Source organism: Amblyomma maculatum, chromosome 1 (genome assembly GCF_055883805.1).
Source record: "Amblyomma maculatum isolate TAMU_Amacu chromosome 1, ASM5588380v1, whole genome shotgun sequence".
NCBI lineage: Eukaryota > Metazoa > Arthropoda > Arachnida > Ixodida > Ixodidae > Amblyomma > Amblyomma maculatum.
Window position 1 is genome coordinate 43,551,235 of NC_139344.1, and position 15,783 is coordinate 43,567,017.

A 15,783-nucleotide genomic window follows, 5' to 3' on the forward strand; every position below is an offset into this window, starting at 1 on the left:
AAATGAGGCTACCCCCATTTAAACTTTGTGGGACCTACATCAGCCGTAGTGGGGCAAAGAAATACAGACATGCCCACATGCTGCCCCAATCGGCCCCTTGTAGGTTACTTGAGGACAGGTGAAGTATGAATAAGCTCAATTTGTGCAAACTCTTTGCGAAGCCCAAATGAGGCAGCCGTTGCGAAACCAGTTTAGTCCCACATCGGCTGTAATGCGGGCGTGCCCGCATGGTACCAATATCGAACCCTTGTGGAGAATTTGAAGGCACGTGCAACAGCAGGTGGGTTCTAGGTTAAAAAAGAACACCCAGCCCTATTGGGGCTGCCCACACAAAACTGCTTTTTATCCCATATGGGCCGTAATGGGGCTGGAAGGCGGGCGGGTTCGCATGATACCAAAATCGGTCCCGTGTGGGGAATGTTTTTTTATTTGATACTGCGAATCCCATCAGGGATTGTATACAGGAAGGGCTGTGAGCATATTATACTAAAGCATAAAAGCATACACTATGATACAAGGTGTAGAGTGTTACATGCTGCTTACAACAATCGAAGAATACAGGATATATCACATATTAATTACACGATTACGAATGATACAGCGAGGGGATCAGTATTTGTTGTGAATGACTTTCAAGGCACAATCAAGGTTTAAAATACTAAAAAAGGAGAAAATCGGCTATAATGAACTCACAACTTGAATCAGGCACAAACAGGCAAGTAAAACTAACAAGAGAACAAGAATGCATAAAAATAAGGAATACAATTGTAACCGCATTGGGTATAATTCATCTGCAACAAGGGAACAAAGCTTAGCTAAGGACGTGCTGTTAGTAATGTGCGTGTGTAGATTGTTCCCTTCTAGTGATGCCTTTGGAAAAAATGAGTATTTGAAAATATCGGTATGAAATGAGAATTCGCCTAATGTATGCGCAAGGTTATAACTGGTTAATCTGTTCGAGGACGTCGGCATGTACTTTGTAATAGGCAGTTTTAGTTGATTGTGTATTATCTGGTATATGATTCTAAGTCTTGCAAGATAGGCTCTGTTTTGTAAGGTTAGTAGGTCTGCACGTTTGAGTAATTCTTTTGGTGAGTCTGTAATGGAGTGTTTATTGTATATAAATAAATTGTATATAAATATATGTAAATATTCTATGTAAATATTGTATATAAAAGCCACCTGCAAAAGCAAGTGGGCTTTGGGTTCAAAAACAACACCCAACCCAATCGGGGCTGCCCACACAAAACCGCTGTAGGTCCCACATCGGCCGTAATGGGGCTAGAAGGCGAGCGTGCAATTGTGGAATCATCCTTTCCTACCTTTATTTCTATTAGATGTTGCCCTAATTTACTATTATTATAGATGTTATGTGTAACAGTTGTTGCCATGTTTAGTTGGTTAGAAATATTACATGGCTTTAGCTCTCGCACTCATGCAAATTGCGCTAAAAATACTAAAACACTGATTGCTAACTGTTGCTTCTTATGTGGTTGCTGTGGAAAGCCTGTAACTCTCAGCACAATAATACTGTGTAAGGTGTTTATTGGAGCACCAAGACCGCAAGCAACGTCCGCAAACCAAAGCGACGGGGGTAGCGTTCGAATCAACAGTGCAGTGCCAACAAGGCTCCGGCTCCACTTCGTCTACCTATTCTGGTTGGCGCGCGAGCTGATGGCGATCAGGATTACTACAATACCCCCCGGCGGAAAAGGAGCCATCCTGGCGACTCATGGTGAGGAAAGGGTAGGGGGATCATAATACGGCTTGTGGCGGTCGACATGTACAGTTTCTCGGCCGCGGCGGCGATGATCTGGAGATGGGTTCAAGGGCTCTACTACGTAATTGACGGGAGAAGATTGTTCGAGAATGCGGTAAGGTCCATGATAGCGCGATAGGAGTTTGGATGAGAGGCCGGGTGCAGAGGAAGGCACCCAGAGCCAAACGAGGGCACCTGAGGGATATGAAGGCGCTGGATTTGTAGGGTCCCGGTTATGCTTTTGTTGAGCCTGGTTCTCCGTTGTGAAGGAGCGCGCCAATTGTCGGCATTCTTCGGCAAATGTGTGCGCTTCAGACAGTAGAGTGGTCTCTGAAGCGTCGGGGTGGTAGGGCAGGATAGTATCCATGATGGACGTGGGTTCATGACCATATAAAAGAAAAAAGGGGGAGAACCCAGTCGTAGTCTGCGTAGCCGTATTGTAGGCGTACGTTACGAAAGGCAGCACTTGGTCCCAATTAGAGTGAGCGCTATCAACGTACATGGCTAGCATGTCACTAAGAGTGCGATTAAATCGCTCAGTCATGCCGTTCGTTTGGGGGTGATACGCTGTGGTGCTCCACTGTTTGAGGAGGGCTTCGACAGTGTCGGAAAGAAACGCACGTCCGCAGTCACTGATCAATTCTTTCGGTGCGCCGTGACGAAGAACGAGGCGATGCAGAATGAACGAAGCAACATCCCGTGCGGTGGCAGACTGCAAGGCCGATGTTTCCGCGTAACGGGTTAGGTGGTCAACGGCTACGACGACCCAGCGGTTGTTAGCCGACGTGGTCGGAAGCGGGCCATACAGATCGATACCGACACGGTCAAAAGGGCGGCTGGGGCAAGGCAATGGCTGCAACGGAGCGGCTGGCTGAGGGGATGGATTCTTGCGACGTTGGCAGGCGGTACAGGATCGGATGTACTGACAAATGAAACGGTACATGCCGCACCAGTAATATCTCATACGCAGTCGAGAATAGGTTTTCATGACACCTGCATCGCCGCATTGGGGATCGGCGTGGAAAGAGGCGCAGATTTCAGCACGGAGATGTCGCGGAATCACGAGAAGCCACTTTCGCCCTGTAGGGTGGTAATTGCGGCGGTATAAGAACACACATCTCCATAGCCTCAACAAGATGTACATGAAGTCATTTAGGCTAGATTATTGTTGTAAATCATTGTAAAATTTAATATTGTGGCTGTTTAGAAACGGCAAAAATGTATAAAATAATTACTCAATTGTGTGCATAAATATTGATTGGGAGAACTTGGACTAGGGTTTCTTATCAATTACCTGCGTCGGACCCTTATGAGAATAATGTGGGCGAGTCCAAGTGAGGCTTGCGTTATGGAACCCGCATCGGTCCTATGCCATTATCTGAGGGGCTAACCAAAAAAAAAAATAAATGTTCTTCCAGGGCGTCTGCCCGAGTCTAAGACCATCGAGGGGAGTTATCGGGATGTGCCGTTGTGGCAATGCGGGAAAAATGTGGGGAGCCCCGCAAGGGCTGCCTGCATCGGTCCCTAGTGGCAAAGTATTAACGAACGATTAGACATATCAGACAAAAGTTGGTGCCGAAACCCGGGAAGAAAGCGAAGAGAAGAAATTTAGATCAACGAACCGTGGATATTCGCCTCGTTGTGGCCTTTCATCGCAACGGACAAGACATCTACCGAACGCTGCCGCATGAAGTCGTCTCATCCCCTGGTTATCTGAATTTCTGTGATCCTCAAAAACGCTGGTTCAACGATGGAGCGCCTCTTCAAAAAACGATAGGTACTGCGCACTCAAGTCACCAAAGTTACAAAGGAATGCCTTGAGCGACTCGATGAGCTAACGCAGAGCGATGCTAATGTCATGCACGCTCAACTAGCGTCTCTTCATGCTGAACTAAACGCTGTGAACAGTCAGCTCGAGGAGTCACTGGATGATGAGCAGGCCGAGACGGAGTACGAACAAGTTTTTGAGTCCAACGATCGAATCGTAACCGTCTTGGCCAAGCTGCAATAGTGCATCTCAAACCAGACCGGAAGATCATCGACTCAGCGGAAGAATAACGCCGCCCAGACAACGACCACCTCGAAGATTAGGGTCAAGCTGCCAAAGCGCGAGCTCACAAAATTCACCGGACGGCCCAATGACTGGCAGGCCTTCTGGGAGGTATTCGAACAAAGCGAGACTGTAGCACCAACAAGCCCAAAAAGCCACCCTTTTTATTCGAACAAGTTGTCGACAAAAACAAAGAACTTTCATCTGTCGACAAGTTCCACTACCTCAAGGCATCTGTCACCGGGGACGCCGCCGCTGCACTCGCCGGACTTCCATCGAGGGCACGGTGCTACAGCGACGCCGTAGAGCTCCTCAAGAAACGCTTTGGAAACGAAGAGCTCCTAATTCAAGAGCACATGAAGAAGCTTATTGACGTCCAGCCATTCGTTTCTCAGACGATGTACGCGGACTTCGCCGCCTCTACGACACCCTGGCTGCACACATCAAGGGTTTGGAGACACTGGGCCAAAAGCAGGACTCCTACACCACGATTTTCATGCCGATTGAGCAACGAGCACTGCCAACGGACATCTTACTCGACTACAGCCGCAAATGTGTCATCGAGACAACTAGTTCCATGGGAGGGAACGCCGAATCGACCGACGGTGCTTCGGAAAGCTCAAACGCAAGTGTCAAAGGTACGGTGAGGTCCTTTTCACGACTCATTTCTTTCCTCAAAATCAAAGTCGAGAGTCGAGAAAATTTGGCTGCCTTAAATAGCATGGATTTGGCCAAAAACTCTAAAGAAATCGGAAAAGATCAGGCGAAGCCACCTTGGAAATCGTATAAGCCCTTACCAACCGCAGCAACCTTGCATCAAAACACAACCAAGGCAAGTTAGTTGCTTCTTTTGTAACGCCGAGGAGCATCTGACGCAAGAATGCGATGCCAAATAAAGCGTGGAGGAAAGGAAACGGCATCTGCAAGCGGCAGGGAGATGCTTCAAATGCACGCGAAAAGGTCATCGATCAAGGAATTGTAATGTACACCTAAAATGCATGAAGTGCGGGAAGAAGCACGCGACTGCAATTTGTGATCCGTCCTATGCGGTAGCACGCCAGAGGGAAGCCACTAGCGGAGTCACCAACGCGCAAGTTAGCCTTGAAGTTGCAGCAGGAACAGAATCCGCTCCCGCGAAAACTGTCCTGCTTCAAACGGCGTCAGCTAAGTGCGGTGGCCTAAAGGCCTGGGCGCAACTGCGAGTACTTTTCGACGGCGGAAGCCAACGATTGTACCTGGCATCTGAAGCATCAAAAAGACTGGGATGCAAATTTCTTGGTGAAGAATTGCTAACCTTCGGTGTCTTTGGCGGTCACCAAGAAGAACGAGTGTTCAGGAGAGTATTGGATGAAATTAAAACTAAAAAAGGAAAAACATGCCAACTAGAGGTTCTGGAGACAGACGTCATTTGCGATCAGCATATCCCATAACCACGCGTGGCATTGATGGACAGGCTAAGAACGCTCGGTTATGAGCCCGCCGATTTCAGCAACGACGGAGGGCCTGGAGATATTGGGCTTCTCATAGGATCCGACCACATTTGGGATCTAACGACCGGCCGATCCACCAAGATCGGCAATAGACTGAGGGCAGTTGAGACAGCTGTAGGTTGGACTATTCAGGGACCAGTTCATGGCATGGAAGAAGGACCCTATTGCATGCAAATGGTTGCCCTGCGAACATCGGTCACGGAAAGAAGCGCAACGGACATACTAACGAAATTCTTGACCTTAGAATCGATTGGGATAAATGAAAATGAATCAAAAACTGTAACCAATGCTGTCGTGGAGGTTTTTGAGGACACCGTGCAGATGAAGGATGGTCGTTATGAGGTGGCCCTTCCATGGAAACCTGTGACAGCTTTGGAAGATAACAGGGAGGTTGCCCTAAAGCGCCTACATCAGCTCACAAGACATCTTCAATGATCCCCAGAGCTACTAGATGAGTATGACGTGGCTATAAGGCAGTACAGCGCACTTGATATGGCGGAGTTGGTTGAAACAAATGGCAGTGGCGCAAGCCCCACATACCACATGCCGCATCAGGCTGTCATCCACGAGGCTCACAAGCTGCGCGTGGTTTTCGACGCCTCATCCCACGATAGGTCAGCAAAATCTCTAAACGACAACCTCGAAAGTGGACCAAATTTAACGGCTGGCCTCGTGGGCATGCTGCTGAACTTCCGCAGGCACAAAGTAGCTCTAGTAGCGTACATCGAACAGGCCTTTTTGCAAATTGCAGTGAGACCAGACGACAGAGACGTTTGCGTTTCTGGTGGTTCGAAAAGAAGCCTGAGCCAGGTGGCACTTTTCCAAAAATCTTGACATGGCGTATGAAGAGAGTCCCATTCGGAACGACTGCCAGTCCGTTCTTGCTCTCTGCCACTCTCCAACATCACCTAAAGAGCGCAGAGGAGCAGTTCCCGATCACTGCAAGCCGACTACAACGCAGCCTTTATGTCGACGACATACTGATGGGAGCCAAAAACGAACAGGCCGCACTGAATTTCTACAACGAATCAAACGCAATTTTCGGAGCAGCCTCGATGAAGTTGCACAAATAGGCATCTAACGACGAGCAGCTTTGTCGAATTTTTGAGCAGGACTCAAAGGGGGCAAAGCCTCTTGGCTACCTGTCAGGTGTGTTTAAGGTGTTGGGACTCACTTGGGAACCAAGTACGGACATGTTGACATTCTGCCTTCGCACCGACAGAATCGCCACGACCGAGCCACCCAGCAAACGATCCGCCCTGCAGACCACTGCGCGGATTTACGATCCCCTAGGGTGGCTATCCCCTTTCATCGTGCGAGCGAAGGTGCTATTTCAGCAACTTTGGCGCCTGAACACAGGATGGGATGATGCCCTGCCTGAAGGAATCGCAGCGAAGTGGGCAGATTGGACTGAGGAACTCTCTTACCTGCCCGAGGTCAAGGTGCCACGATACTACAGGGCCAGGGCAGGCACAGACGCGACGGGCGAATTCGATCCTGCACCGTAAGGCTTCCTGGAGGAACCACCCTGCGTCGTCCACTACAAGTGCTGTGCCTAGCGGAGCTTGTGCAGTGAGTGCGTGTCTGTGAAATGCCTGTGCCATTTCAGGCGGGAATGTGTCGTGAACGTTGTTCGCGACAGAACGGTCGTCCGCGCGCGGAACACTCGACCTACCACCCACGCTCTTTCGGACACTCGGGTGGTCTAATTTATGACCTCCTGGCCCCTTCGAAAAATACGCCGCTCGACCCCCTGGGTCGCGCCAGGCGCTCACCGTTCCTGGAAGGCGCCCCTCACTGATTTATTTATAGGAAGGGAAAGGCGCGGTAACTGTCTCAGTTGTTCTTCTGTGGACAACGCAATCGCGCCGTAAGGGAACGGGGTCAGGTGGGAGTGAAAGTGGAAAGGGAGTAAAGAGGGGCTTCGGGGCGAGGACGGGGAGAGTGGGGACAATGAAGAAGACGGGAGTGGGACACAGTGGCGAGGAGTCGCTAAACGAACTTGGTGCGAAACGGACGCGTTTGAATGTGCTCCCTTTTCTATTACCAGTAAATTCAGTTGTAGTTTGTTGAATCGTTTGCTTTTCTTCCTAACGACAAAGTATTAACGAACGATTAGACATATCAGACAGCTTTGAACTGCCTGGTCATCATAACTGCATGTAGGTGCATAAGCATGTACAACCTTCAGTTTATACCGCTTATTAAGCCTAATTACGATGCCTGCCACCCTCTCGTTAATACTATAGAATTCATCTATATTATCCGCTATATACTTGCTGACGAGGAAACCTACTCCTAGTTGTCGCCTCTCGGTAAACCTCGATAACACAGTGCATGTCCATCCTTCAGTACAGTATATGCCTCATTCGGCCTCCTAACCTCACTAAGTCATATGACATTACATTTCATACCTTCTAGTTCCTCTAACAGCACTGCTAAACTAGCTTCACTAGCTAGGGTTCTAGCGTTAAGCACTGCCAGGGTCAGTTTAAAATGGCGGCCTACCCTGCGGAGCCAAGAATTCTTAGTACCCCCTGCTGCCTCCCAGGTCTGACCACCACCGTTTTCAGTTGTTCCGCAGCCGCTGGTGACTGAGGGCCGGGGTTTTATGGAACTATGAGAGGCTGCGGCCAATTACTGCACCAGGGTGGCCAACTCTTGTTCTGGTGGGGGAGTGTTGCCGGAGGTGTTCACTGGCATCAGGTCGCACCCCAAACCTGTTTATGCAATACCATCGACACGCAGACTTTTTTTTAACCGGTGGAGAATTGCGCGGCACCGGGTTTTGAACCCCGGTCCTCTTGCATGTGAGGCGAACGTTCTACCGCTACGCCACCGCTACACCTTATGCCAGTCGTTCGCTAAGTAGGTCGGGACGCAATGACACAGTGACCGAACAAGAGTGCCTTGCAGTTATCTTTGTTGTGCAAAGATTTCGTTCTTATCTATATGGAACTTATTTTACTACGGTCAATGACCGCCATTCGCTGTGTTGGCTTGTAAATCTTCGTAATCTCTGCGGGCATCTCGCGCAATGAGCTTTGCACTTCAAGAGTTCAACTTCACTGTGATGTACAAGAGCGCCCGTCAAAACGTCAACGCTGACTGCCTCTCACGCTTGCCGCTCCCGACTACTGGCTGCGATGGCGACAGCTTTGAAGACGCGCATATCATCACCCTTTCTTGACCTTCACCCCTTCAGAAATGAATAGCACAACTACATGGCTGGGAATGCTCTTCGAAGCGGCTGGTAACTCACCACATGGCCGTTTTTAGAGCGCAGCTCTTTGGCACCCATTTATGCGTGTCGCCTCGCCGTTGCTGTTATCCCTCGTAACCTGCTCCGCTGCCGGGGCAGCGCGCGCTCCTGCCGCCACCGTTCGCCGCTGCATGTACCCTCCCCTTACTTCTCGTGTTTCTCAGTTGCTGCGCGCGCACCGCTCGCCACCGTTCGGAGCGGTGTGTACCCTCCCCTCTCCCTCTTTCTCACAACCTCCCGCTGCCTACGTGGCGGCGGCCGCGTGTGTTCTCCGATTGCGGCGCGCGCTCCGGCCGCCACCATTCCCCGCTGTTTGTACACCCCCCCCCCCCCCACCTTTTCCTGCGTAGCGGAGATGGTGTTATCCGGTTGCCGAAGCGCAGGCACGCGATCAGCGGATCACGGTGCGTGTATCCCAAGCCGAAAAGCAAAGCCACGTTGACTTTACTCACTAGCAGCGTCAGCGGCTTGGGCCAGTCGCTGCTATCTCTTCGCCGCGCAACGTTTCTTTGGGCCCAAGTGCTGCCTCCCGCGAGCTCCCGATAACTGAATTGCTGTCTTCGCTTCTCCTCCTGTCTCACCCCTGTGCGGCGCCAGTCAGAGCTCCGGTTAGGTGGCGGCGAATCTTGATATGTGCACCGCCCGAGCCTAAGCGCGTACCTCAATCTATAGAAAAGCTGAAACAGCTGATGAGCTGCGCTCAAATTTCGTATCACGAAGTCACGCAGTCGTCGGCAATTTTTGTGTTCGCGATGGCTTACTTTACAAGCGGAATTTCACCCCGAAATCTCCGAATTCGAATTTTTGAAACAGTGCACGACGACGCCACTTCTAGCCGCTTGGATATTGCCCGGACCTTCACAAGACACAGGAAAGATTTTACTGGCCAAAAATACGTCACGTCATTCAGCGCTATGTTTCCAGTTGTGTGCAGTGCCAGCGTTAAAATCTCCGTACATCACGCCTGCCGGGGCCGCAACAACTGTCGCACCTTCGACCACACCCTTCGAGCAAGTAAGCATCGACCCCTTGGGCCCTTTTTCATGGCCTTCCAGTGGCAACCGATGAATCATTGTGCGTGTCGACCACCTCACCCAATACTTTGAGACAGCTGCAGTACCCTCAGCCACTGCTTCCGAGGTGTTCAAGCTTCTTTTGCGGTTTCTCGTTCTTCGAAAGGGTCGACCTCGAGTTCTAATCAGTCACCGTGGACGGCAGATTACTGCTGATGTTATTGAAGAACTTCTTGCATGCGATTTCCGTCATTCAATACCGTGCTATCCTCAAACGAACGGCCTCGTTGAAACCTTTGCACTGGCAACGTGCGTCGATTCCCACCATAAGAACTGGAATGACATCCTCCCTTTTATCTCGCACGCATCGCGCAAAATGAGACTACTGGCTACAGTCCGTTCTACCGCTTTTACGCTCGCGTTCCCCGCAGCTATCTGGATACCATCCTACCTTTTACCACACACGACGACCCTTCTATCGCCGCTACTCTCTGTCGAGTTGAAAAAGCTCTTCGCCTTACTTGTCTCCGCATTACTGACACCTAGGCTCACTCCAAGGAACGTCACGACAACCGACGTCCGCGTGTCTGCTATGCCCCTGGCGATTTAGTGTGGCTGTGGACGCCGCTGTGCAAGCGTGGGATATCCCAGCGGCTCCTGTGCCACTATGCTGGCCCTTTCGTTATCTTGGAGCGTTTGAGAGATTTGGTTTATCTCATACCACGCCGCACTGAAAGCGGGTTACGAAATTACAAGTGGTCCATATCGCCCGGCTAAAAACGTTTTATCCCAGACAGCCTTTCTCACTCCCCCTGGGGGCTTCGTCTGCGAGGGGGAAGTGTTACGTGCTGAGGTTCAGAAGCGAAGAGGAGGAGAGAGATGTGGAAGAAAAGAAGAAGAAGGGGAAGTTGGTGGGCCTTGGACTCTCGGTTCCCCTCCCCCCTTAAAAAAAAGCCTGGTTACGTACTCAGTACATAACAATATGATTTAAAGTAAACAAAATGGGGAAGATAACGGCCGTAAAAATACGTACAAGTAACTGCCTTTAATTCAATGGGCAATGTGGTACTGCCCACCCGATCGATATAGAAAGGATGCCAATAGTTGTAGTTATTCATCTATCACTATCTATACAATTGTTTTCCCGCAAAACTGAAGCCATGGTTTTAAAAATGAAACGCCCTTTGGACCAGAATGGAACCGAAAGTATAATTTTCACGCTAAGCTAGCGTTACTAAGGCTAATTTTTATTTGCCACTCACTTAATTTATTGATGTAGAAAAAACATTCATCGCGAATGAAGTAGCCCGAAAGCGAAAAGAAGCAGTGACAGGAAAGAGCGCTGATTGACAACTAATCCTTATAGACAAAAAGGAGCACAATATATATGGAAGCAGTGGCAAGAACAATCAGGTGCAGTCAGCGTCACGTGGCGCAAAGAGACTTAAGAGTGATGAAAAACAAAACAGGTGAAAAGGCTAAAAGATGGTGGAACTCAAACTAATTAATAAAATATTCCGTTCGTCTCGATGAGGTATATAGCAAAAGGAAAACACGGACGATAAACGAATCAAGCATGCGAGGAAGAAATGTCAGTAAGATGAGATGAGTCAACGCCACATGGTGTACTGGACCATAGCAGCGATAAAAACCAAGCGTACCAAAATATCTACGGGGTGCCCTAGCTAACTTGTACCAAGGTTTTAAAAAATGGGATGGGCCTCAACACACAGAAACCAATTCATAGGTGTTCAGAGCCGCCTATGTTAACCTTCAGGATTTTTTTCATTCACCAAAGTTAACTACTAACTAGCTATTTTGAAAGTATTGCCTTGAGATAAAAAGTGTCAAAACAAAAGTTGTAGATCTCCTCAAAAAACGGCTAGATACGTTGTTTCCATCACACTAACGTTTACGTAAAGTGACATTTTTATCAGCCGAGAACGACGCCTGGCGCAATAAAAAAAATTGCCCACGATTGCGTTACTTCCTAATGCAAACATCAAGCACAGCTCATCAGCTGTTTCACCTTTTCGATAAATTGAGGCAAATATTTCGAGCAAGACACGTATGTACAATTAGAGACAACATTTTTTTTATTTTTTCACACGTATTGTTTTAATAAACACTCTACTAACAGTTCTTGGCTGTCTTGGAAGAAGCTTTGTGGCCTGAGAAAATAAGAGAGCAATTAAGTTATCGGGAGGTTGCGGGTGGCAGCGCGGGCCCATAGGAACGTCGCGCGACGAACAGATAGCAGCGACTCGCTAACGCCGCTAGCGAGTGAAACGAGTGAGAACGGGATGCACGCACTGTGATCCGCTTAGTGAGCCGGCGTTTTGGCAACCGGAGAGAACCCTCGCCGCCAGTCACAGGAAGAGGGGGGGGGGGGGGCCTCCTTCTTTTTCTGCATTGCGGCGACGGTGTTCTACGCAGCACGTTCTCTTCACTCGCTAGCGGCGTCAATGGCATCAGTCAGTCGCTGCTAACGCTGCCTTCGGCGACCGCCCCCCTCCCCATCCTTTCCTCGTGTTCTCCGGTTGCTGCGCGCGCTCCTTCCTGCATCGTTCGCCCCTGAGTGTACCCCCCCCCCCGCCTCTTCCTGCGAGGCTCCGGTTGGCGAAGCGCTGGCTCGAACTGGAGGGCTGAAAGGGGGGTGGAACTGGTTACGAGGCCGACGACGCCGACGGCGCCGATGCCGCCGCAAAACCCAGGAACGGGCGCCAAAGAGCTGCGCTCTAAAAGCTTCCTCGTAACTGCGGCGTCACTCTAAAGCCTCGAAACGAGCCCGAGATAACAAAATCCGCTCTTCTGGGCCGTGCCCTCTATGATGAATCTGGTTGTACGCACTTGGCGAATGTTTTAAAATAACCGGTCACGTGACAGCATTTTTTTAAAGGCCTGTAGATGGGGCGGCGTAAGTCGTAGCGTGATGGAAATAAACTACCTAGCTGTTTTTCGAGATCTACGACTTTTCTACTGACACTTTTTCTCTCGAGGCAAAAATTTAAAAATACCTAATTAGTGCATGCTAATTAAGTAACTTGGGTCAACTAAAAAATATGGAGGTTTGCATAGCCAACTGTGAACAGCTTTGAATTGGTTTCACTGAGCTGGGCCCACCGCATTTTCTAAAACCTTGGTCTAAGTTAGCTGGCACACCAGGTATATAGAAGCGCCCCGGCATAAAACAAATGAAATGAAATCTTGAAGTGTAGGAAGGTGGACCAGTCGTCATTCGGCAGTCGCGAGGTTTTCAAACGTAAAGAGCCTTGTGGTAGTAAAAGATCAAGTGCGTTGCTCCTGCAAACGAAACCCGGTAAGATTGATGAAACTCTAAGAGGGTCACGACTCTTCTGATTAAGTAATGAACTATCAGTGGCAAAAAAAGACAAAAACCCGACCAGGGTGACTTCAAGGCGAGCGTAAAAAGGCGGAAATATTACCTCCTGGACAGGGAAGACCATGGATGAAGGAAACAACTTAGGAGAGGCCCTGACGTCACTTATAGGCCGGCGCGGCCGCGCCGCGACCGGCCACTGTAACGTCTCTCCTCCTCCTATACCCTCCGCCTTTTCTTTCTCCGGGACGCTCACGAACCTTGGGCCCTTAGCAACGCTGTTGTAAGTGGCCGGAGTTTTCATAGCAACAGCGTTGCCGTTGCTATAGGCCCGGATTGGCGAACCCTAAATTTTGACGCAACTTCCACCACACGTTCTCCAATGCATTGGGAATGGCAAGGGCCTCTCCTTAGTTGTTTCCTTCCTCCATGGGTAAGAGCGAGAGCAAGAAACTTATAACTACCCAGTATGAAAGAGAACTGGAAGAGGGTGGATGCGGAGCCTCAGTTTGCAAGCCGAGGCTCTCTCTCAGCCATTGCTCTGTTCTCTTTCGTACATCCTGGACAAGAAATTCATACCCAGTTCAGTGCCACTTTAATGTCATTGTGCACTCGAAGCGAGAACAAAGTGCGCCATAGTTCAGCTAATATCAATTACGATTTTGTCAACTGTGATGGGTGTGACATTGTGCGAGATTCAGTTATTTTGCTCGCGTTGTATTTTATGCTGAAAGAACACTGTGTAAGCGAAAACGGAGCGGAGTGCGCGAACAGTTTAACGTGCACTGGACACTTGTGTTTTCTCAAGTTTAACGCTCAAAATGCCTGCAATTCTATTCGGTTCCATTATGTCTTTGTGTTCAGTTGTACCATTGATTTCAGCGTCGGTGACAGAACAACGAAGCGTGGAGGACGACAGTAAGCTTAACATAATCCGCTCCTCAAAAGACTCGTTTAAAACAGTCGGATTGAGAGCTACAAATTTAGCCAGATTTAGGCGTTGAATACAACCATGTTAAAGTAATCACTAATAGAATCAGGACAGCCTTAGACTGCAATCAAGCAAAGTATCAAGCAGTGTTTCGGAAACGGTACTCTACTATCGATCATATCCATACCATCAATTAGGTGATTGAAAAATGCTCGGAATATAACCAGACCTTACACATAGCATTCATTGATTACGAAAAAGCATTTGACTCAGTTGAAACCTCGGCAGTGATGCAGGCATTGCGAAATCAGGGGGTAGACGAGCCGTACGTGAAAGTGCTGGAAGATATACATAGTGGCTGCACAGCAACCATAGTTCTGCATAAAGAAAGTAACAAAATTCCCATAAAGAAAGGTGTTAGGCAAGGAGACACAATCTCCCCAGTACTATTCACAGCTTGTTTAGAGGAAGTATTCAGAGACTTGGAATGGGAGCAGTTAGGGATAAGGGTAGATGGAGAATACCTCAGTAATCTGCGATTTGCTGATGACATTGCCTTGCTAAGCAACTCGGGGGATGAACTGGAAATAATGATCGATGACCTAGACAGGAAAAGTAGAAAGGTAAGCTTGAAAATCAATATGGAGAACACTAAGGCAATGTTTAACAGCCTCGGGAAGGAACAGCAGTTTACAATAGGTAGCGAAATACTGGAAATAGTAGGCGAATATGTTTACTTAGGACAGGTAGTAACCGCAAATCCGGACCATGAAAACGAAATAACAAGAAGAATAGGATTGGGATGGAGCGTATTTGGCAAGCACTCGCAGATTATGACTAGCAGCCTACCGGTTTCGCTCAAGAGGAAAGTATACAACAGTTGCATCTTACCTGTACTCACCTATGGGGCTGAAACGTGGAGGTTAACTAAGAGAGTTCTACTTAAATTGAGGACAACCCGGAGGGCTATGGAACGAAAAATGGTAGGGGTAACATTAAGAGATAGAAAGCGTGCAGAGTGGGTCAGAGAAATAACTCAAGTTACCGACATTCTAATGGAAATTAAGAAGAAGAAATGGACATGCGCAGGACATGTAGTGCGAAGAGAGGATAACTGATGGTCGCTGAGGGTAACAAAGTGGATTCCAAGGGAAGGAAAGCGTAGCAGGGGACGGCAGAAAGTTAGGTGGGCGGATGAGATTAAGAAGTTCGCAGGGGTCAAGTGGATGCAGCTAGCGCAGAACCGGGTTAAGGGGAGAAATATGGGAGAGGCCTTTGCCCTGCAGTGCGTATAATCAGGCTGATGATGATGATGATGATGATGTTAAACATGGTTTAGAATTTAAGCTGAAGGTGAGAGGACCACACTTCTTCTCAGAGCACGCATGACAGTCCACAAAGCCTTCCGTCGCCGTCATCCATGTATGTGTACGCGAGTTTCATCAGCAGTTTCGTCTGCAGTTTACCGCTCCACTAGGATACTTCAAGTACTTCCTTTCGCACCCAGAGATCCTACTTCTAGCATACGCGCCCACAGAGCCTACTTCTACAGTTCCCTCCACACTGATGTCAACAGGGCCTTCTGTCTCCGCCCTGTCCATGTGCATGCCTTTGTGACGCTGGAGAGATGTGGCTGGGGAGGTGCCGTAGGGACCTGTGTTCTTTTTTTTTTCTCGCCGCCGGCGTGAGTTAGGTTTTAGTGAGCAAAGTGCAAGCATCAGTTTTGATCGCCGATATCTTCGATGCTGCTGAAGCTTGTCTACACATTTTTCCGTTCCTCAGACGACTGGCGAAACAATGATTATTCGTGTGCATATCTACTGTTTTTCATGGTCCCTTTACGAGCAGTGGAAACTTGGGCAACCTCTACGGCTTTCATCTTGCCGCCGGGCTTGTTGCGGTTTCTGGTTTCATTTCCAGTCTTAAGAAGTAGCTCCT

General features: G+C 49.0%; 1 protein-coding gene across 4 annotated transcripts in view; it reads left to right on the forward strand.

Annotated features, from left to right (window-relative positions):
* LOC146202230 (complement factor H-like) overlaps positions 1-15,783 on the forward strand; it is a 277,186-nt gene that overhangs the window by 217,390 nt on the left and 44,013 nt on the right. The gene's annotated exons all lie outside the window — the stretch shown is intronic.